Here is a 22350-nt window from a genome sequence, read left to right on the forward strand (position 1 = left end):
CAAGTATCCGATAAAATCAAGTGTGCACTGCGCAACGCCATCTGTAGCAAGGTCCACCTAACCACAGATACGTGGACCAGTAAGCACGGCCAGGGACGCTATATCTCCCTAACTGCACACTGGGTAAATGTAGTGGCAGCTGGGCCCCAGGCGGAGAGCTGTTTGGCGCACGTCCTTCCGCCGCCAAGGATCGCAGGGCAACATTCTTTGCCTCCTGTTGCCACCTCCTCCTTCTCGGCTTCCTCCTCCTCTTCTTCCACCTGCTCATCCAGTCAGCCACACACCTTCACCACCAACTTCAGCACAGCCCGGGGTAAACGTCAGCAGGCCATTCTGAAACTCATATGTTTGGGGGACAGGCCCCACACCGCACAGGAGTTGTGGCGGGGTATAGAACAACAGACCGACGAGTGGTTGCTGCCGGTGAGCCTCAAGCCCGGCCTGGTGGTGTGTGATAATGGGCGAAATCTCGTTGCAGCTCTGGGACTAGCCAATTTGACGCACATCCCTTGCTTGGCGCATGTGCTGAATTTGGTGGTGCAGAAGTTCATTCACAACTACCCCGACATGTCAGAGCTGCTGCATAAAGTGCGGGCCGTCTGTTCGCGCTTCCGGCGTTCACATCCTGCTGCTGCTCGCCTGTCTGCGCTACAGCGTAACTTCGGCCTTCCCGCTCACCGCCTCATATGCGACGTGCCCACCAGGTGGAACTCCACCTTGCACATGCTGGACAGACTGTGCGAGCAGCAGCAGGCCATAGTGGAGTTTCAGCTGCAGCACGCACGGGTCAGTCGCACTACAGAACAGCACCACTTCACCACCAATGACTGGGCCTCCATGCGAGACCTGTGTGCCCTGTTGCGCTGTTTCGAGTACTCCACCAACATGGCCAGTGGCGATGACACCGTTATCAGCGTTACAATACCACTTCTATGTCTCCTTGAGAAAACACTTAGGGCGATGATGGAACAGGAGGTGGCCCAGGAGGAGGAGGAGGAGGATGAGGAAGAGGGGTCATTTTTAGCACTTTCAGGCCAGTCTCTTCGAAGTGACTCAGAGGGAGGTTTTTTGCAACAGCAGAGGCCAGGTACAAATGTGGCCAGCCAGGGCCCACTACTGGAGGACGAGGAGGACGAGGATGAGGAGGAGGTGGAGGAGGATGAGGATGAAGCATGGTCACAGCGGGGTGGCACCCAACGCAGCTCGGGTCCATCACTGGTGCGTGGCTGGGGGGAAAGGCAGGACGATGACGATACGCCTCCCACAGAGGACAGCTTGTCCTTACCCCTGGGCAGCCTGGCACACATGAGCGACTACATGCTGCAGTGCCTGCGCAACGACAGCAGAGTTGCCCACATTTTAACCTGTGCGGACTACTGGGTTGCCACCCTGCTGGATCCACGCTACAAAGACAATGTGCCCACCTTACTTCCTGCACTGGAGCGTGATAGGAAGATGCGCGAGTACAAGCGCACGTTGGTAGACGCGCTACTGAGAGCATTCCCAAATGTCACAGGGGAACAAGTGGAAGCCCAAGGCCAAGGCAGAGGAGGAGCAAGAGGTCGCCAAGGCAGCTGTGTCACGGCCAGCTCCTCTGAGGGCAGGGTTAGCATGGCAGAGATGTGGAAAACTTTTGTCAACACGCCACAGCTAACTGCACCACCACCTGATACGCAACGTGTTAGCAGGAGGCAACATTTTACTAACATGGTGGAACAGTACGTGTGCACACCCCTCCACGTACTGACTGATGGTTCGGCCCCATTCAACTTCTGGGTCTCTAAATTGTCCACGTGGCCAGAGCTAGCCTTTTATGCCTTGGAGGTGCTGGCCTGCCCGGCAGCCAGCGTTTTGTCTGAACGTGTATTCAGCACGGCAGGGGGCGTCATTACAGACAAACGCAGCCGCCTGTCTACAGCCAATGTGGACAAGCTGACGTTCATAAAAATGAACCAGGCATGGATCCCACAGGACCTGTCCGTCCCTTGTCCAGATTAGACATTAACTACCTCCCCATAACCATATATTATTGGACTCCAGGGCACTTCCTCATTCAATCCTATTTTTATTTTCATTTTACCATTATATTGCGATGCTACCCAAAGTTGAATGAACCTCTCCTCTGCCTGTGTGCTAGGCCTAAATATATGCCAATGGACTGTTGCAGTGGTGGCTGACATGAAGCCTGATTCTCTGCTATGACATGCAGACTAATTCTCTGCTGACATGAAGCCAGATTGTCTGTTACGGGACCTCTCTCCTCTGCCTGGGTGCTGGGCCTAAATTTATGACAATGGACTGTTGCAGTGGTGGCTGACGTGAAGCCTGATTCTCTGCTATGACATGCAGACTGATTCTCTGCTGTCATGAAGCCAGATTGTCTGTTACGGGACCTTTCTCCTCTACCTGGGTTCTGGGCCTAAATTTATGAAAATTGACTCTTACAGTGGTGGGTGACGTGAAGCCTGATTCTCTGCTATGATATGAAGACTGATTCTCTGCTGACATGAAGCCAGATTGTCTGTTACGGGACCTTTCTCCTCTGCCTGGGTTCTGGGCCTAAATTTATGAAAATTGACTCTTACAGTGGTGGGTGACGTGAAGCCTGATTCTCTGCTATGATATGAAGACTGATTCTCTGCTGACATGAAGCCAGATTGTCTGTTACGGGACCTTTCTCCTCTGCCTGGGTTCTGGGCCTAAATTTATGAAAATTGACTCTTACAGTGGTGGGTGACGTGAAGCCTGATTCTCTGCTATGATATGAAGACTGATTCTCTGCTGACATGAAGCCAGATTGTCTGTTACGGGACCTTTCTCCTCTGCCTGGGTTCTGGGCCTAAATTTATGAAAATTGACTCTTACAGTGGTGGGTGACGTGAAGCCTGATTCTCTGCTATGATATGAAGACTGATTCTCTGCTGACATGAAGCCAGATTGTCTGTTACGGGACCTTTCTCCTCTGCCTGGGTTCTGGGCCTAAATTTATGAAAATTGACTCTTACAGTGGTGGGTGACGTGAAGCCTGATTCTCTGCTATGATATGAAGACTGATTCTCTGCTGACATGAAGCCAGATTGTCTGTTACGGGACCTTTCTCCTCTGCCTGGGTTCTGGGCCTAAATTTATGAAAATTGACTCTTACAGTGGTGGGTGACGTGAAGCCTGATTCTCTGCTATGATATGAAGACTGATTCTCTGCTGACATGAAGCCAGATTGTCTGTTACGGGACCTCTCTCCTCTGCCTGGGTGCTGGGCCTAAATATATGCCAATGGACTGTTGCAGTGGTGGCTGACGTGAAGCCTCATTCTCTGCTATGACATGCAGACTAATTCTCTGCTGACATGAAGACAGATTCTCTGTTACGGGACCTCTCTCCTCTGCCTGGGTGCCGGGGCCTAAATATCTGAGAATGGACTGTTCCAGTGGTGGCTGACGTGAAGCCTCATTCTCTGCTATGACATGCAGACTAATTCTCTGCTGACATGAAGACAGATTCTCTGTTACGGGACCTCCCTCCTCTGCCTGGGTGCTGGGCCTAAATATATGCCAATGGACTGTTGCAGTGGTGGCTGACGTGAAGCCTCATTCTCTGCTATGACATGCAGACTAATTCTCTGCTGACATGAAGACAGATTCTCTGTTACGGGACCTCCCTCCTCTGCCTGGGTGCTGGGCCTAAATATATGCCAATGGACTGTTGCAGTGGTGGCTGACGTGAAGCCTCATTCTCTGCTATGACATGCAGACTGATTCTCTGCTGACATGAAGCCAGATTCTCTGTTACGGGACCTCTCTCCTCTGCCTGTGTGTGTGCTGGGCCTAAATATATGCCAATGGACTGTTGCAGTGGTGGCTGACGTGAAGCCTCATTCTCTGCTATGACATGCAGACTGATTCTCTGCTGACATGAAGCCAGATTCTCTGTTACGGGACCTCTCTCCTCTGCCTGTGTGTGTGCTGGGCCTAAATATATGCCAATGGACTGTTGCAGTGGTGGCTGACGTGAAGCCTCATTCTCTGCTATGACATGCAGACTAATTCTCTGCTGACATGAAGACAGATTCTCTGTTACGGGACCTCCCTCCTCTGCCTGGGTGCTGGGCCTAAATATATGCCAATGGACTGTTGCAGTGGTGGCTGACGTGAAGCCTCATTCTCTGCTATGACATGCAGACTAATTCTCTGCTGACATGAAGACAGATTCTCTGTTACGGGACCTCTCTCCTCTGCCTGGGTGCCGGGGCCTAAATATCTGAGAATGGACTGTTCCAGTGGTGGGTGACGGGAAGCCAGATTCTCTGCTATGGAACCTCTCTCCAATTGATTTTGGTTAATTTTTATTTATTTAATTTTTATTTTAATTCATTTCCCTATCCACATTTGTTTGCAGGGGATTTACCTACATGTTGCTGCCTTTTGCAGCCCTCTAGCTCTTTCCTGGGCTGTTTTACAGCCTTTTTAGTGCCGAAAAGTTCGGGTCCCCATTGACTTCAATGGGGTTCGGGTTCGGGACGAAGTTCGGATCGGGTTCGGATCCCGAACCCGAACATTTCCGGGATGTTCGGCCGAACTTCTCGAACCCGAACATCCAGGTGTTCGCTCAACTCTAGTCCCTATATATAATTTTAATTAATCTGGTAGGAAGTAGAGATATATATATTTTTTATTCCTCTTCTCCCCCCAGATCCCATCAGCAGGCGACTGGCAGAATGAGCTGGACGCCGACATTGCAAGGCGTCCCTCCCCCTTTCTTCTCTCCCCATGCCGGTGCGTTCCATTAGTTGGAGTGCACAGGGACAGGAAGTGACGTTCCCCTGAGCAGGCATGCGTTCCACACGCAGCCGGCATGCGTTCCACGAAACCGGAAGTCGCGGCAGATACGCGATTTCCGGATTCTGGATGCGTTCCACCGACCGGAGGCGGTGTTTGAACGCGATTTCCCGCTCTTTTTCGTCCCCTGAGCGCGGGAATTTGAGACATTGGTGAGAGGAATCTATTTACCATGTAAGTTTATTTGATTTTATGTATTACTGAATACCTTGCTCCTGAGGAAGGGGTTTTGCATAACCCCGAAACGCGTTGAGCCTTATTAAAGTACTTGAAGAAACCCATTTTAAGAGTGAAGACACTAATTTTCCAATTGAGGACTGTGAGACGCAGACTCGGCCGGGGGGGGTACTGTCTCAGGTAACTTGCATTACACCTGTTTGGCAGCCCCCCAGTGAAGTGAGTAAAAACTGCCCTTTTTTGATTTACTTGTCTTCTCAAGTGAATTACAGCGACCCAGGCCATGGGGGGTTCGCTGTCCTAGGTAGTTGCGACACCTGACCTATGTGCCCCCCCAGTGAAGTGAGTACCTTAGTTCACTTCAAAATACTAAACACTGATATTTATTTGTGTTTCTCTTACTTGGGGGGGTCACTGTTACAGGTGCATTTATACCTGTTTGACAGCCCCCCACCAAAGTAAGTTATCATTTATTATTATTTACGGCTATCGCTGTTTAATCGTCTTTTAGGGATATCGCTATATCCCATTGCGCTTTTGTACGTAGTTTTATGTTTGTGGGGATTAGGCGCTATCTATGTGTATCTAGAAGTTCTGAAGGTCACCAACATTATAGACCAAATTTTACACATAAATTCATCTTCTCGCTAAGGTGTCAGGGCAGGGACAGCTGGCCAACATATCATTAAGGCTTTCAGAGAGCCCTGACCTAAACTGGCACTTAAGTGCTGGCTCATTCCAACCAGAGGGAACACACCACTTCTGGAACTGAGTGCAGTATTCCTCCACCGGTCCGTCCCCCTGAGTGAGAGCCTTCAACTGAGATTCTGCCACAGTCAACTTGTAGGGTTCATCATATACTACCCCTAAGGCCTGAAAAAATGATTCCATGGAAGCTAGACAAGGGGAGTCAGTGGGGAGAGAATAGGTCCATTCTTGTGGGTCCCCCTGCAACAAAGAGATAATTATTCCTACTCTTTGCTGTCCAGAACCTGAGGAATTAGGGCATAAACGAAAATACAACTTTCCTTTCCTATTATGAAAACCTGGTGTAAAACTGTGTGTATGTGAAGACTAAAGGCCTGCGAGCTTCTATTGGCTGATAATGGTCATGTGACCAGGCTTCTATTGGCTAATGCATTTTTTAGAAATATCTAGAGAGCTGAGACCCGGTCTAAAACCTTCCCAGACACCTGAGGTACCTGTGGTCATCCCCTTAACTGTGACCTCCACCATTCCCTGCCCCCTTAACAGAGACTTCCACAGCGCCCACCCCCTTAACAGTGACCTCCACAGCATTTCGTCCCCTTAACAGTGACCTCCACAGCATCTCGTCCCCTTAACAGTGACCTCCACAGCAGCTCACCCCTATAACAGTGACCTCCACAGCATCCCGCCCCCTTAACAGTGACAGCCACAGCAGTACGCCCCTTTAACAGTGACCTCCACAGCAGCCTCCCCTTTATTAGTGACCTCCACAGTACCCCATTTCCTTAACAGTGATTTCCACAACACCCCGTCCCCTTGACAGTGACCTCTACAGCAATCTTCCTCTTAACACTGACCTCCATAGCGAAATGTCCCCTTACCTCTGACCTCCACAGCAGCCTGCCCCTAGGGTGGCCACCATCTGCGTGCATTTTGCGACCACTGAGCACCGATCAGTAGCATACATTACTGACGTCTGCTCAGTTTTCATCGCAAGGTTTTGTTTTTATTTTTGTGCAGAAAATACTTTTTTTTTCCTTTTTTTGCTTGGTTTTTATTTTATTTTATTTTAATTTCTTTTATTTCTACTAAATTTAATTTAATACAAGCCCATTCATGTATGAAAACACACCACACATATAAATTTGATGGTAACCCAAACATATTTATACGCCCAGCAATTTATTTCCTAGAACCCCACAACGCCATACCCTAGATCCCTAGGTTGGACTCCAGTAAATGCAGCAGAGATGATGACCTTATGGTGGCTCTTTCTGCATATGGGCCTTGTTATTAAGCCAAAGATTAATCAGTATTGAGTGCAGATGTCTTGTACCACACTCCAATTTACGGTAATACCACGTCCCGTAATCATTTCCAATCAATACTGAAGTTTTTGCATTAAAACAGCAATGCCCTCCCCAGAATGACCCAACATTTGACCGTCTGTTTTAAATTATATATTAAGAACATACCTAAAATATAACTTTTATTATGATAATTATTAAAAACCAAATATGAAGCCCGGATCAACCATCCTATTTTGGGAGAAGAAGCTATCAACGGTTAATTCTATGCGGTAGGAAACTGAAACAGTGGCATACTGGGTTAGGGAGAAATCTGTCCCTATTCTTACCCTTCACAATCTGCTCATCCCAGAGATACACCTTGATGGTAGATGTAACATAGTACATAAGGCCGAAATAAAAACATTTGTCCATCCAGTTCGGCCTGTTATCCTACAAGTTGATCCAGAGGAAGTCAAAAAAAAAACTGTGAGGAAGAAGCCAATTTTCCCCACTTTTTTACGGGAATACAAAAATCCTTCCCGACTCCAAACAGGCAATCAGACTAACTCCCTGGATCAACGACCCCTCTCTAGTAGCTATAGCCTGTAATATTTTTACGCTCCAGAAATACATCCAGGCCCCTCTTGAATTCCTTTATTGTACTCACCATCACCCCCTCCTCAGGCAGAGAGTTCCATAGTCTCACTGCTCTTACCGTAAAGAATCCTTTTCTATGTTTGTGTACAAACTTTCTTTCCTCCAGACGGAGAGGATGTCCCCTTGTCATAGTCACTGTCCTGGGGATAAATAGATGATGGGATAGATCTCTGTACTGACCCCTGATATATGTATACATATTAATTAGATCTCCCCTCAGTCATCTTTTTTCTAAAGTGAATAACCCTAATTTTGATAATCTTTCAGGGTACTGTAGTTGCCCCATTTCAGTTATTACTTTAGTTGCCCTCCTCTGGACGCTCTCCAGCTCTGCTATGTCTGCCTTGTGTACAGGAGCCCAGAACTGTACACAGTACTCCATGTGTGGTCTGACAAGCGATTTGTAAAGTGGTAGGACTATGTTCTTATCACGGGCATCTATGCCCCTTCTGATGCAACCCATTATCTTATTGGCCTTGGCAGCAGCTGCCTGACACTGGCTTTTGCAGCTTAGTTTGCTGTTTATTAAAATTCCTAGATCCTTTTCCATGTCAGTGTTACCGAGTGTTTTACCATTTAGTATGTACGGGTGACTTGCATTATTCCTTCCCATGTGCATAACTTTACATTTGTCAGTGTTAAACCTCATCTGCCACTTATCTGCCCAAGCCTCCAATCTATCCAGATCCCTCTGTAGTAGTATACTGTCCTCTTCAGTGGTAATTACTTTACACAGTTTAGTGTCATCTGCGAAAATTGATACTTTACTATGCAAGCCTTCTACAAGATCATTTATAAATATATTGAAGAGAATAGGGCCCAATACTGACCCCTGAGGTACCCAACTAGTGACAGTGACCCAATCTGGGTGTGTACTGTTAATAACCACTCTCTGTTTTCTATCATTGAGCCAGTTACTTACCCACATACAGACGTTTTCTCCCAGTCCGAGCATTCTCATTTTATATACTAACCTTTTATGTGGTACAGTGTCAAATGCTTTGGAGAAGTCCAGATATACGACATTCATTGATTCGCCGCTGTCAAGTCTAGAACTTACCTCCTCATAGAAACTGATTAAATTAGTTTGGCATGACCGATCCCTCACAAAGCCATGCTGATTTGGCGTTATTTGCTTATTTCCGTTGAGATACTCTAAGATGGCATCTCTCAGAAAACCTTCAAACAGTTTACCCACAACAGATGTTAAACTTACCGGCCTATAGTTTCCAGGCTCTGTTTTTGGACCCTTTTTGAATATTGGCACCACATTTGCCATGCGCCAATCCTGTGGGACATTCCCTGTCAGTATAGAGTCTGCAAATATCAAAAATAAGGGTCTGGCTATGACATTACTTAGGATACGGGGGTGTATGCCATCCGGTCCTGGCGATTTGTCTATTTTAATCTTTTTAAGTTGCTGATACACTTCTTCCTGGGTCAGACAGGACACTTTTAATGGGGAATTTATTTTTACATTCTGCATGTCATCTGACAGTTTATTTTCCTCAATGAATACATTGGTTGGAAAAAAAAATTTGGAACAGCTTTGCTTTCTCCTCGTCGCTCTCTGCGACTCCCCCCTCATTACTCTTTAACGGGCTGACACCTTCAGATTTATACTTTTTAACATTTATATAATTGAAGAACATTTTAGGGTTAGTTTTACTCTCTTTGGCAATTAATCTCTCGGTCTGTAGTTTGGCCGCTTTTATTTGTTTTTTACATGTTCTATTTTGTTCCTTATAGTTTTTCAGTGCTTCCGTGCTACCCTTCTGTTTTAGTGATTTATATGCTTTATTTTTGTCATTTATTGCTTTCTTCACAGTTCTGTTTATCCACATTGGTTTCTTTTTGTTCCTTAACCTTTTATTCCCATATGGTATGTACCTCTCACAATCAGATTTTAGGATGCTTTTAAATATATCCGATTTTGTGGCTGTATTTTTATTTTTGAGGACTTTGTCCCAGTTAGTTAGGCCTATGGCATCTCTTAGTTAGCTAAATTTAGCTTTTTTGAAGTTTGGTATTTTTGTTCCTCCCTGTAGAAACGCTCTTTTGAATGATAATTGGAAGGTTATTACTTTATGGTCACTATTTCCCAGGTGTCCCCCAACCTGCACGTCTGTTGTTCTGTCAGGCCTATTGGTTAATACTAAGTCCGTTATGGCCGTCCCTCTAGTCCGGTCCTGAACCAGTTGGGAGAGGTAATTGTCTTTGGTTATTGCCAAGAACCTGTTTCCTTTATGAGATATACAAGTTTCAGTTTCCCAGTCTATATCTGGGTAGTTGAAGTCCCCCATAATAACCACCTCATTATGATTTGCCGCCTCGTCTATCTCGTTTAGTAGTAGATTTTCTGTGGACTCTGGTATACTACTAGGTGGTTTATAGTAAATTCCTATTAGTAATTTATTATTGTTTTTAGCTCCATGTATTTGTACCCACAGTGACTCCACATGTTCATGTCCCTCACTTATATCTTCACGGCGTGTGGGCTTTAGACAAGACTTTACATAAAGGCAAACCCCTCCCCCTCTCCGGTTTTGACGATCCTTTCTAAACAGACTGTAACCTTGTACATTAACTGCCCAGTCATAGCTATCATCCAGCCATGTCTCAGTTATTCCCACTATGTCATAGTTCTGCTCACACATCACTAATTCCAGTTCCCTAGTTTTATTAGTCAGGCTTCTGGCATTAGTATACATACATTTGAGAGGTTTATGTATATTTTTTACCCTACACCTTTCCTTCTGAACTGTTCTAGTCCCTCCTTCCATTCCTCCCCAAGTTCCACTACCTTGCCCTCGGTCTCTATCTGCACTATCTTCCCCTCCTATAATGTAATTTCCCTCCCCCCAGTCCCTAGTTTAAACACTCCTCCAACCTTCTAGCCATCTTTCTCCCCAGCACAGCTGCCCCTTCCCCATTGAGGTGCAGCCCGTCCCTACGATAGAGCCTGTAGCCGACAGAGAAGTCGGCCCAGTTCTCCAGGAACCCAAACCCCTTCTTCCTTTACCAGTTCTTGAGCCATTTATTAATCTCCCACTGCCTTTCTTGTGTGGCTCGTGGTACAGGTAGTATTTCGGAAAATACTACCTTTGAGGTCCTTGCCCTAAGCTTTTGACCTAAATCCCTGAAATCATTTTTAAGGACTCTCCACCTACCTCTAACTTTGTCATTGGTTTGTCATATGGTCCATGACCGCTGGATCTTCTCCAGCCCCTCCCAGTAATATGTCAATCCGTTCCGCGATGTGTCAAACTCTAGTGCCAGGAAGACAGCACACTGTTCGGCGATCACGGTCTTTGTGACAGATTTCCCTATCTGTTCCCCTAATATTCTCCCACTACCAGCACCTGTCTGGCCTGCCCTGCTCTCCTGGTTCCCTGCTTAATGGAGCTGACATTCCCCTGACTGGCAGAGGAAGTGTCCGTCTGCAGCAGTGCCGTCCCTGGACTGACATCCGCCTCATCTGCCAAACATGCAAACTTGTTGGGGTGTGTCAGATCAGGGCTAGCCTCCCTGGCACTCTTCCCTCTACCCCACTTTCTGTTACCCAGCTAGCTACCTCACTTTCCTCAGCCTCCTCTCTGTCACCCTCCCCTTCATTATACCCCAAAGAGTGCTTGCTCGGTGAGAAGCAAACTCTTTTGCAAATTGTCAATGCTCAGTGTTGCAATTTGCCCGTTTTGAGACTCGATCTGCGATTCCAAACTGGTAATTTGCTCACATATTGAACAAAGATATACACCCTCGAACGGCTGTTCCAGGACTGCATACATCATGCAAGATGTGCACTGGACTGCGTTGTCAATTGTGCAACACATACTAAATGGGGATTACAACAGTAAAAAAGTAAAACAGTAAATATGATTTTGAATTAGACCCTGTCTGCTGTAGTTGAAGGACTACCTAGGATTAAGCCAAGGAAATTATATTCAACCTTAGTTTCCTGCTCCTTTTCTTTAACTCCACTTAATAAAAAGCCCACTTAGTACAGCAAGCCTCAGAAAGAGCAAGCTCTGGAGAGTTTAGTGGTTCAATTTATAGCACCTGGTTGCCCAGGCCACTCCCCTTAATGAAGCAGAGAAAAATAAATAGGTTTAAATGGCAACACACAGCAGAGAATTATTTTTTTTTTTAAATGGCAGATGCACTCTGTCTGTGTGACTAGGACTAATCTGTCCTTAGATAGACCCTATTACATATCGTAGATCCCATATGTCACAGATCCCAATGCGTTTCCCCCTCCAGGTAGAAGGAGGGTCCATCAGGGGACTTAAAATTGACATTGATATAGAAAAAAATAAAAATGCCAGCACAATGATACATGGGCAGCCACGACCACAGGTCCAAACAGATACTACTAAAATACAGAGTCAGATGATACAGGATCAATTGGCAGTGTTAGTACTTTAGAACATATTAACCTCCTCAGGACCGCCGTACGCAGGATTGCATCCTGGCGGCGGCCCTGCTATTCTGGGTGGACGCATATACGCGTCCTCTCGCGAGAGGCGAGACTTCCTGTGAACGCGCGCACACAGGCGCGCGCGTTCACAGGATCGGAAGGTAAGCGAGTGGATCTCCAGCCAGCCAGCGGCGATCGTTCGCTGGCAGGCTGGAGATGTGATTTTTTTTAACCCTTAACAGGTATATTAGACGCTGTTTTGATAACAGCGTCTAATATACCTGCTACCTAGTCCTCTGGTGGTCCCTTTTGTTTGGATCGACCACCAGAGGACACAGGTAGCTCTGTAAAGTAGCACCAACCACCACTACACTACACTACACCCCCCTGTCACTTATTAACCCCTTATTCACCCCATATAGACTCCCTGATCACCCCCCTGTCATTGATCACCCCCCTGTAAGGCTCCATTCAGACGTCCGTATGTTTTTTACGGATACATGGATCGGATCAGCAAAACACATACGAACGTCTGAATGTAGCCTTACAGGGGATTGATCACCCATATGGACTCCCTGATCACCCCCCTGTCATTGATCACCCCCATGTCATTGATCACCCCCCTGTAAGGCTCCATTCAGACGTCCGTATGTTTTTTACGGCTCCACGGATACATGGATCGGATCCGCAAAACACATACGGATGTCTGAATGGAGCCTTACAGGGGGGTGATCACCTCATATACACTCCCTGATCACCCCCTGTCATTGATCACCCCCCTGTCATTGATCACCCCCCTGTAAGGCTCCATTCAGACGTCCGTATGATTTTTACGGATACATGGATCGGATCCGCAAAACACATACGGACGTCTGAATGGAGCCTTACAGGGGGGTGATCAATGACAGGGGGGTAATCACCCATATAGACTCCCTGATCACGCCCCTGTCATTGATCACCCCCCCCTGTAAGGCTCCATTCAGACATCTGTATGTTTTTTACGGATCCACGGATACATGGATCGGATCCGCAAAACACATACAGACGTCTGAATGGAGCCTTACAGGGGGGTGATCAATGACAGGGGGGTGATCAGGGAGTCTATATGGGGTGATCAACCCCCTGTCATTTCATTGATCACCCCCCTGTAAGGCTCCATTCAGACGTCCATATGTGTTTTGCGGATCCGATCCATGTATCCGTGGATCCGTAAAAATCATACGGATGTCTGAATGGAGCCTTACAGGGGGGTGATCAATGACAGGGGGGTGATCAGGGAGTCTATATGGGGTGATCACCCCCCTGTAAGGCTCCATTCAGACGTCCATATGTGTTTTGCGGATCCGATCCATGTATCCGTGGATCCGTAAAAATCATACCGATGTCTGAATGGAGCCTTACAGGGGGGTGATCAATGACAGGGGGTGATCACCTCATATACACTCCCTGATCACCCCCTGTCATTGATCACCCCCTGTCATTGATCACCCCCCTGTAAGGCTCCATTCAGACGTCCGTATGATTTTTACGGATACATGGATCGGATCCGCAAAACACATACGGCTGTCTGAATGGAGCCTTACAGGGGGGTGATCAATGACAGGGGGGTGATCACCTCATATACACTCCCTGATCACCCCCTGTCATTGATCTCCCCCCTGTAAGGCACCATTCAGACGTCCGTATGATTTTTACGGATCCACGGATACATGGATCGGATCCGCAACACATATGGACGTCTGAATGGAGCCTTACAGGGGGGTGATCAATGACAGGGGGGTGATCAGGGAGTCTATATGGGGTGATCACCCCCCTGTCATTTCATTGATCACCCCCCCCCTGTAAGGCTCCATTCAGACGTCCGTATGTGTTTTGCGTATCCGAACCATGTATCCGTGGATCCGTTAAAATCATACGGACGTCTGAATGGAGCCGTACAAGGGGGTGATCAGGGAGTCTATATGGGTGATCACCCCCCTGTCAGGCTCCATTCAGACATTTTTTTGGCCCAAGTTAGCAGAATTTTATTTAAATTTTTTATTTATTTTTTCTTACAAAGTCTCATATTCCACTAACTTGTGTCAAAAAATAAAATCTCACATGAACTCACCATACCTCTCACGGAATCCAAATGCGTAATTTTTTTTAGACATTTATATTCCAGACTTCTTCTCACGCTTTAGGGCCCCTAAAATGCCAGGGCAGTATAAATACCCCACATGTGACCTCATTTCGGAAAGAAGACACCCCAAGGTATTCCGTGAGGGGCATATTGAGTCCATGAAAGATTGAAATTTTTGTCCCAAGTTAGCGGAAAGGGAGACTTTGTTAGAAAATACAAAAAAAAAATCAATTTCCACTAACTAAAAAGAAAAAAGTCTATGAACTCGCCATGCCCTTCATTGAATACCTTGGGGTGTCTTCTTTCCAAAATGGGGTCACATGTGGGGTATTTATACTGCTCTGGCATTTTAGGGGCCCGAAAGCGTGAGAAGAAGTCTGGGATCCAAATGTCTAAAAATGCTATCCTAAAAGGAATTTGGGCCGCTTTGCACATCTAGGCTGCAAAAAAGTGTCACACATGTGGTATCGCCATACTCAGGAGAAGTTGGGGAATGTGTTTTGGGGTGTCATTTTACATATACCAATGCTGGGTGAGATAAATATCTTGGTCAAATGCCAACTTTGTATAAAAAAAATGGAAAAAGTTGTCTTTTGCCAAGATATTTCTCTCACCCAGCATGGGTATATGTAAAATGACACCCCAAAACACATTCCCCAACTTCTCCTGAGTACGGCGATACCACATGTGTGACACTTTTTTGCTGCCTAGGTGGGCAAAGGGGCACACATTCCAAAGAGCACCTTTAGGATTTCACAGGTCATTTTTTACACATTTTGATTTCAAACTACTTACCACACATTAGGGCCCCTAGAATGCCAGGGCAGTATAACTACCCCACAAGTGACCCCATTTTGGAAAGAAGACACCCAAGGTATTCCGTGAGGGGCATGGCGAGTTCCTAGAATTTTTAATTTTTTTTCACAAGTTAGCGGAAAATTATGATTTTTTTTTTCTAACAAATTCTCATATTCCACTAACTTGTGACAAAAAATAAAAAATTCTAGGAACTCGCCATGCCCCTCACGGAATACCTTGGGGTGTCTTCTTTCCAGAATGGGGTCACTTGTGGGGTAGGTATACTGCCCTGGCAATTTTGGGGCCCTAATGTGTGCGAAATAGTTTGAAATCAAAATCTGTAAAAAATGGCCGGTGAAATCCGAAAGGTGCTCTTTGGAATGTGGGCCCCTTTGCCCACCTAGGCTGCAAAAAAGTGTCACATATCTGGTATCGCCGTACTCAGGAGAAAGTTGGGCAATGTGTTTTGGGGTGTCATTTTACATATACCCATGCTGGGTGAGATAAATATCTTGGTCAAATGCCAACTTTGTATAAAAAAATGTGAAAAGTTGTCTTTTGCCAAGATATTTCTCTCACCCAGCATGGGTATATGTAAAATGACACCCCAAAACACATTCCCCAACTTCTCCTGAGTACGGCGATACCAGATGTGTGACACTTTTTTGCAGCCTAGGTGGGCAAAGGGGCACACATTCCAAAGAGCACCTTTCGGATTTCACCGGTCATTTTTTTACAGATTTTGATTTCAAACTACTTTGCACGCATTTGGGCCCCTTAAATGCCAGGGCAGTATAACTACCCCACAAGTGACCCCATTCTGGAAAGAAGACACCCCAAGGTATTTCATGATGGGCATAGTGAGTTCATGGAATTTTTTTTTTTTTTGTCACAAGTTAGTGGAATATGAGACTTTGTAAGAAAAAAAAAAAGAAAAAAGAAATCATCATTTTCCGCTAACTTGTGACAAAAAATAAAAAGTTCTATGAACTCACTATGCCCATCAGTGAATACCTTAGGGTGTCTACTTTCCGAAATGGGGTCATTTGTGGGGTGTTTGTACTGTCTGGGCATTGTAGAACCTCAGGAAACACGACAGGTGCTCAGAAAGTCTGAGCTGCTTCAAAAAGCGGAAATTCACATTTTTGTACCATAGTTTGTAAACGCTTTTGTAATAACTTTTACCCAAACAATTTTTTTTTTTTACCCAAACATTTTTTTTTATCAAAGACATGTAGAACAATAAATTTAGCAAAAAATTTATATATGGATGTTTTTTTTTTGCAAAATTTTACAACTGAAAGTGAAAAATGTCATTTTTTTGCAAAAAAATCGTTAAATTTCGATTAATAACAAAAAAAGTTAAAATATCAGCAGCAATGAAATACCACCAAATGAAAGCTCTATTAGTGAGAAGAAAAGGAGGTAAAATTCATTTTGGTGGTAAGTTGCATGACCGTGCAATAAACGGTGAAAGTAGTGTAGTGCAGAAGTGTAAAAAGTGGCCTGGTCATTAAGGGTGTTTAAGCTAGGGGGGCTGAGGTGGTTAAACAGAGACGTAGTGCCAGATAACCAAAATAGTCTGGCTAATAGTTACCAGTAAACAGCATCAGTGTACAAACGTACAATAACTTAATACTGAAGGCCAGTGCAAGACAAGATATTACCTGCAATACAGCAACTGGTGTCGTCTCCTATAGGTAATAAGTAAGACTTTACATACCATTCTGCTCGATGTGGGAAAAATGCAGATACACACTCACAGTCTGCCGGTTGTGTGACCAAAAGAGTGTTCCTGGGGCCAGATAATAGCTCCATTGTGCCTGGGAAAAGACTTGATTTAAAAAGGGAATACTATGGGCATAGACTACACATTGAGCCTCCTGATTTGCTGGCTACCTTGTCAGTCCGCCAAAAACAAACCCACAACCGGAGAGCCAGGTAACCATAAGTTGCAATGCTGTGCTGCGGCTGTTGTGCCTGGAAGCCAAGATCCACACCTGTCCTGCACTGCTTTCAGCTCTGCGGTCACAGGCAGATCAGTGGCTAACTCCGCTCAATTTGGCAGTTGGTAAAGTGGTGTGCGACAACTGTGTTAATCTGCTGAGCGCGCTGAAACAGGTCAAAATGACACATGTGATTCATTGCCAAATACCCTGGGGTCCAAGGACGTCTTGCGGCAGGAATTTCTGGCCTTTTCAGAAGATCTTACATGGCCATGGTTCGCCTTGCTGACGTTCAGCAGCGAAACCACCTGCCAGTCAGTTGTCTGATTTGTGACAGCCCGGTGCACTGGAACTCCACCTTGTATATGCTAGATAGGCTGCTCCAGCAGAAACGTGCCGTTAATGACTACCTGTACGAACTCTGCAGCAGGACAGGTTCTGGAGAGCTTGGTTTTTTTCACTGCATCAGTGGCTGCTCATACGTGACACATGCAGACTTCTGCGTCCATTTAATGAGATCACCAATAGTGATGGCCTTGCGGTTCGCCCGGTGGTCGGTTCGCGGCGAACTTTGCTCGTTCACGATTTACCAAACATATTCGCGCCCGCCATATTCTTTTACATTGTGAAGAACTTTGACCCATGACACAGGTGGTACAGGACAGCCAATTCAAAAGTTTCAGCACATGGACATACCCCCTACCTTATAAATAGACCCGATCTGGCCGCCATTTTGCATTCAATCTTTTGTCAGTGTAGGTAAAGGTTGTTGTGTGGAGCAGGGACAGACTGTTAGGGACAAAAACGCTATCAAATAGGTCCACAAAAGTCCTTTTAAGGGCTGTTATAGGTGTACTATTGATAGGTGTGCAGTACAGAGGGGTGTAATACACTTTAATATGTTTCTATGTTAGAAAGTATATTATTAGTGTATTTGTATTGTGCAGCAGTGGTGAGCGGTTCTGCAGCAATACTGCAGCTACACAGAGTGACAAACGCAATTAGAAAAAATAATTATAACTGGTATGATATACCAGTCGCCCCCCCCCCAAAAAAAAAATAGAAGCAGGGGGTGTTATATACCAATAATATACTTTCTATATAGTGCATTTGGGTACAGCAGCATTTGTTTGTGGTTTTGCTGTGTTCCCTTTGCTACACACAGTGACAAACGGTATAGGAAAAAGTAATTATAACTGGTGTGATATACCAGTCGCCCCCCAAAAAAACTGATAAAATGGGGTGTTATATACCAATAATATACTTTCTATATAGTGCATTTGGGTTCAGCAGCATTTGTTTGCGGTTTTGCTGTGTTCCCCCTGCTACACACAGTGACAAACGGTATTGGAAAAAATAATTATAACTAGTGTTATATACCATTCGCCCCTCCCAAAAACTGATAGAAGTGGGGTGTTATATACCAATAATATACTTTCTTTATAGTGCATTTGGGTACTGCAGCATTTGTTTGTGGTTTTGCGGCTTTCCCTCTGCTACACACAGTGACAAACGGTATTGGAAAAAATAATTATAACTGGTGTGCGCATGCGCGTACGCAAAAATTATATTGCCGATATTTTGCATTGAAAAAAATAATGAATGGAGATCGCAAATTCGAATAAAACATCTGGTATGTCACTGTCCATGTTGTGGGACTAGTTGTGCACTTCTAGTAATTATTTTTTGGCTGCAAATATGAGCTGAAGGTTTTTCAGGTTCACCTGCCATTAAAATGAATAGGACCCACCGCGAACATTTGATTGCGTTCTTGCAATCACGTTCGTGAACCGTCCCGGCAGATGTTCGTCCATCTTTAATCACTAAACTGGTCGGTCGCAGCCAGGGCGCCATCAGTGACATCGTACCTTATGCCTTCTTTCTGGAGCGTGCATTGCGCCGTGTCATTGATCAAGCCGTCGAGGAGCAGGAGCTGGAAGATGAGGCAGTCGCAATGCTGAATGAATTCCCAGGGGGGCTACTCCATCTGAGACAAGCAGGAGACTGAAGAGGAGTCAGAGGAGAATGGTGCCTTTGGGGAGGAGGAGGAGGAGCAAGAAGAGCAGGCTTTAAACTTTTCTGGGATCCATGATGATTTCTGTGGACGGGGGGAGGAGACCGAGGACAACATTCTCCTAGGCGATGAGAAGGAGCCAAGCCGCTCCACCGCTTCCAATTTAGTCCAAATGGGGGCCTTCATGCTCCAGTGTTTGAAGAGGGAAAAGGACCGGTAGTGATGGAAGAACATCTGCTGGGACGGTTTGCGAACGCGATCAAATGTTCGTGAACCGCAGGTTCACGGTCCCATTAATTTTGATGGCAGGTGAACCTGAAAAAAACCTCCAGGTCATATTTGCAGCCACAAAATACTTACAAGATGTGCACACATAGTCTCACAACATGGACACTGACATACCAGAAGTATTAAGCGATCTACAAGCATTTTTTTTATATGTAAAATTTCTGCAAAGTATTAATCGCAAGTGCACATGCGCTAGGAAAGGGTGGCCTACAGCAACTGGTTTGTGGTTTGCATCGACTAGAAATTTAATGGAGGCGATGGTTGGAACCAAGTTCAGAGACGAAGAGGAAGAACTCCTGGTCACTGTAAGTAATCTTACATTAAAGTAGTGTATTTGATTACATTTCGCCTGCATGTCTGAACAATCGCTTTATATGCATAAAGAGTGTTATAAAAAAAATCGCCAGTGCGAACTCCTGCGATTCTAATTTGCACAAAACTTCACATTTTATAAGGTCTCACTAGATATTAGTGATTGTTGCACTAAGTATTCCTGTGACATCACACCCAAATATATTTCACATGCACATTGCACATCCATTGTCATGACGCACACTATATACCACACAGACACACACTATATACCGCACACACACATTGTCTATAGATTATAGTTTGTATCCTTTTGGTCAGGACTCAGGAGAAGCTTTCTTTGTCAGACCGCCAGTATTTGCTGGTTCATTTAGAGTTACCCAGGGTGGACCACGGGGAGGCGTACCAGCAATACACCCCTTACCGTACCATCACTTCACTAGACAGGTACATCTCTGCTTATCTGGACAGTATCTGATAGCTCAGACCCCACCCACATACAGTCGTAATGCAATCCCATCCTCTAACCATAATAGGAAGGCCGCATGCACACGCACGTGTTTTTTCACAACTTCAGACTGCAAAAACCCAGGCTGCTGTCCTGCAGAGTGGACTAACTCACGGCGTCATTGGTTGCTAACTCGCTATGACGTCGTGCGCTTCTTGCTGCCACCGCTGTACAGTAATACACTTGTAAAGATCATACAAGTGTATCACAGTACAGCTGTGGTGTCCGGAAGCGCACGGCGTCATAGCAACCAATGACGCCGTGCGCTCATACACTCTGCAGGACGGGTTTGTACGGTCCGTAGTTTTAAAAAAACACGCCCATGTGCAGGTGGCCTAAATCTAATATTTCCACTTCAAAGACTTAAATACTTTTTCCAGTTTACTTGAGTAAATTATTTTCAATACTATTATTGTTAAAAATTGGGATTAGGAAAATTGCTTGCATTTTTATCTTGCAGCGGATGTTGGGACGGGGATACGACCGCACCTGGTCCCACGCCGAGAAACAGCGGATTGTGCGGGAGCTGGCATTTGAGATCTGTGGCAAAACGGGTCGCAAACACCGACGTGTGGCCATCATAAAAAAATGGTCAGACACGAAGCACACACACACCCGATTTATAAAAAGAATCTGAGACGAAAAATGCCCAGGTAGATGCGTAAATAACTTTTGTATGTTTTGCCAACACTCTGTAATGTATACAGTGCTAAGCAAAAGTATTCACCCCCTTGACTTCGTTCTTATTTTTGTTGTCTCACATCCTGGAATTGACATGGATTGTTTGAGGATTTGCATAATTTAATTTGTAGAACATGCCCACAACTTTATCTTTAAGTCTGACCACAGATTTTCTATTGGATTGAGATCTGGGCTGTGACTAGGCCATTCCAACACATTTATATGTTTACCCTTAAACCACTCAAGTGATTTGGGGGTGTTGTCCGGCTGGAAGGTAAACCTTTGTCATAGCCTCAAATCACGCACAGAGTGGTACAGGTTTTGCTCAAGAATATCCCTGTCCATCTTTCCCTCAACTCTGACCAGTTTCCCAGTCCCGGCTGCGGAAAAACATCCCCACATCATTGTGGGGATGGTGTTCTTTGGGTGATGTGATGTGTTGGCTTTGTGCCAGACAAGTGATGGACTGAACCATCACTGGGTCTACAGTAGAAGCCTGAGGGCTAGCCTCCTTCCTACCGGCTATGGACCCAGGAATATGGAGACCCCCACTCTGACCTATTTGGTATATAAACCATGATTTATTGGTTGAGTTTATAGGCAACATCTTTCCTATTCCCCATTAAAGTATGGTGTGAATCCATAAACGCAATAAGGGTTAACTCTGCTCCCAATGAATGTGTTAGTTTATTTGTCCCTTTGTTCTTTTGTGTTAGTGATGGGATTAAGAAGTAGCCGACTCTGGTGTAGAGAAGTAGATCATCCTATGATACACTCAGTAGATAATCCCATCCCATGGGTCTCCTCTCTCCCTATTGTTTCATCAAGACACTGTGGAGGGGATGTTTGTTTGCATGCTGTTCATTTTTTATTGAGTTATGCGGCATAAAGCTGGCAGCCACTGCAATTATATATAGATCCCTCCATATTGGAATTTCTTTATATCTAATGTTGTTAAGATTTCTGAGTTTCTCTAAAATCTGAACATTCTGTTTTTACAGAAGTTCCTATTCCCTCCATTCGGAGAAGGTGAACGGTGGAGGTTGTGGAGGTTGAGGAGGAGGAGGCTGGACCCTCCCAGCCTATTGAGCCACCCCCACCAGATGTGGGAGAAGTGAAAGAGGTGGAAAGTGCTAGACCCTCCAGCTCTGCCCATCTCAGGACTCGGAGGAAGAGGGGGCGATCACCAGTCCCTGCCAGGAGGGTAAATATATGCACATAGCAATATGATTATGTATCCATAACATGTACATAAAGATTAAAAGGGCCACCAATGAGGGGACAACATACGCTATAGTAATAGAAAAAAGAACACTGGACAATAACTCTTTAATCTACATTAAAACCATTAACTTAACAAATAAATAATATTAAACTCTATAGAACTAACTAACAAACAAAATAAAATTATACTGTACTGAAATAATACAAACTAATAAACTATATAATCATCATAAATATCACTAACGTATTGAGATTTAAATTAACAATGTGTTTAAAGACTTTAAATAAAAGAATAAAAAATGTAACAAATAGACAAACAGACTTATTTTGTACCGCCGTGTACATATATCCCATCTCTATAAAAATATCCTATG

Source organism: Bufo gargarizans, chromosome 8, assembly GCF_014858855.1.
Source record: "Bufo gargarizans isolate SCDJY-AF-19 chromosome 8, ASM1485885v1, whole genome shotgun sequence".
NCBI classification, from domain to species: Eukaryota; Metazoa; Chordata; class Amphibia; order Anura; family Bufonidae; genus Bufo; species Bufo gargarizans.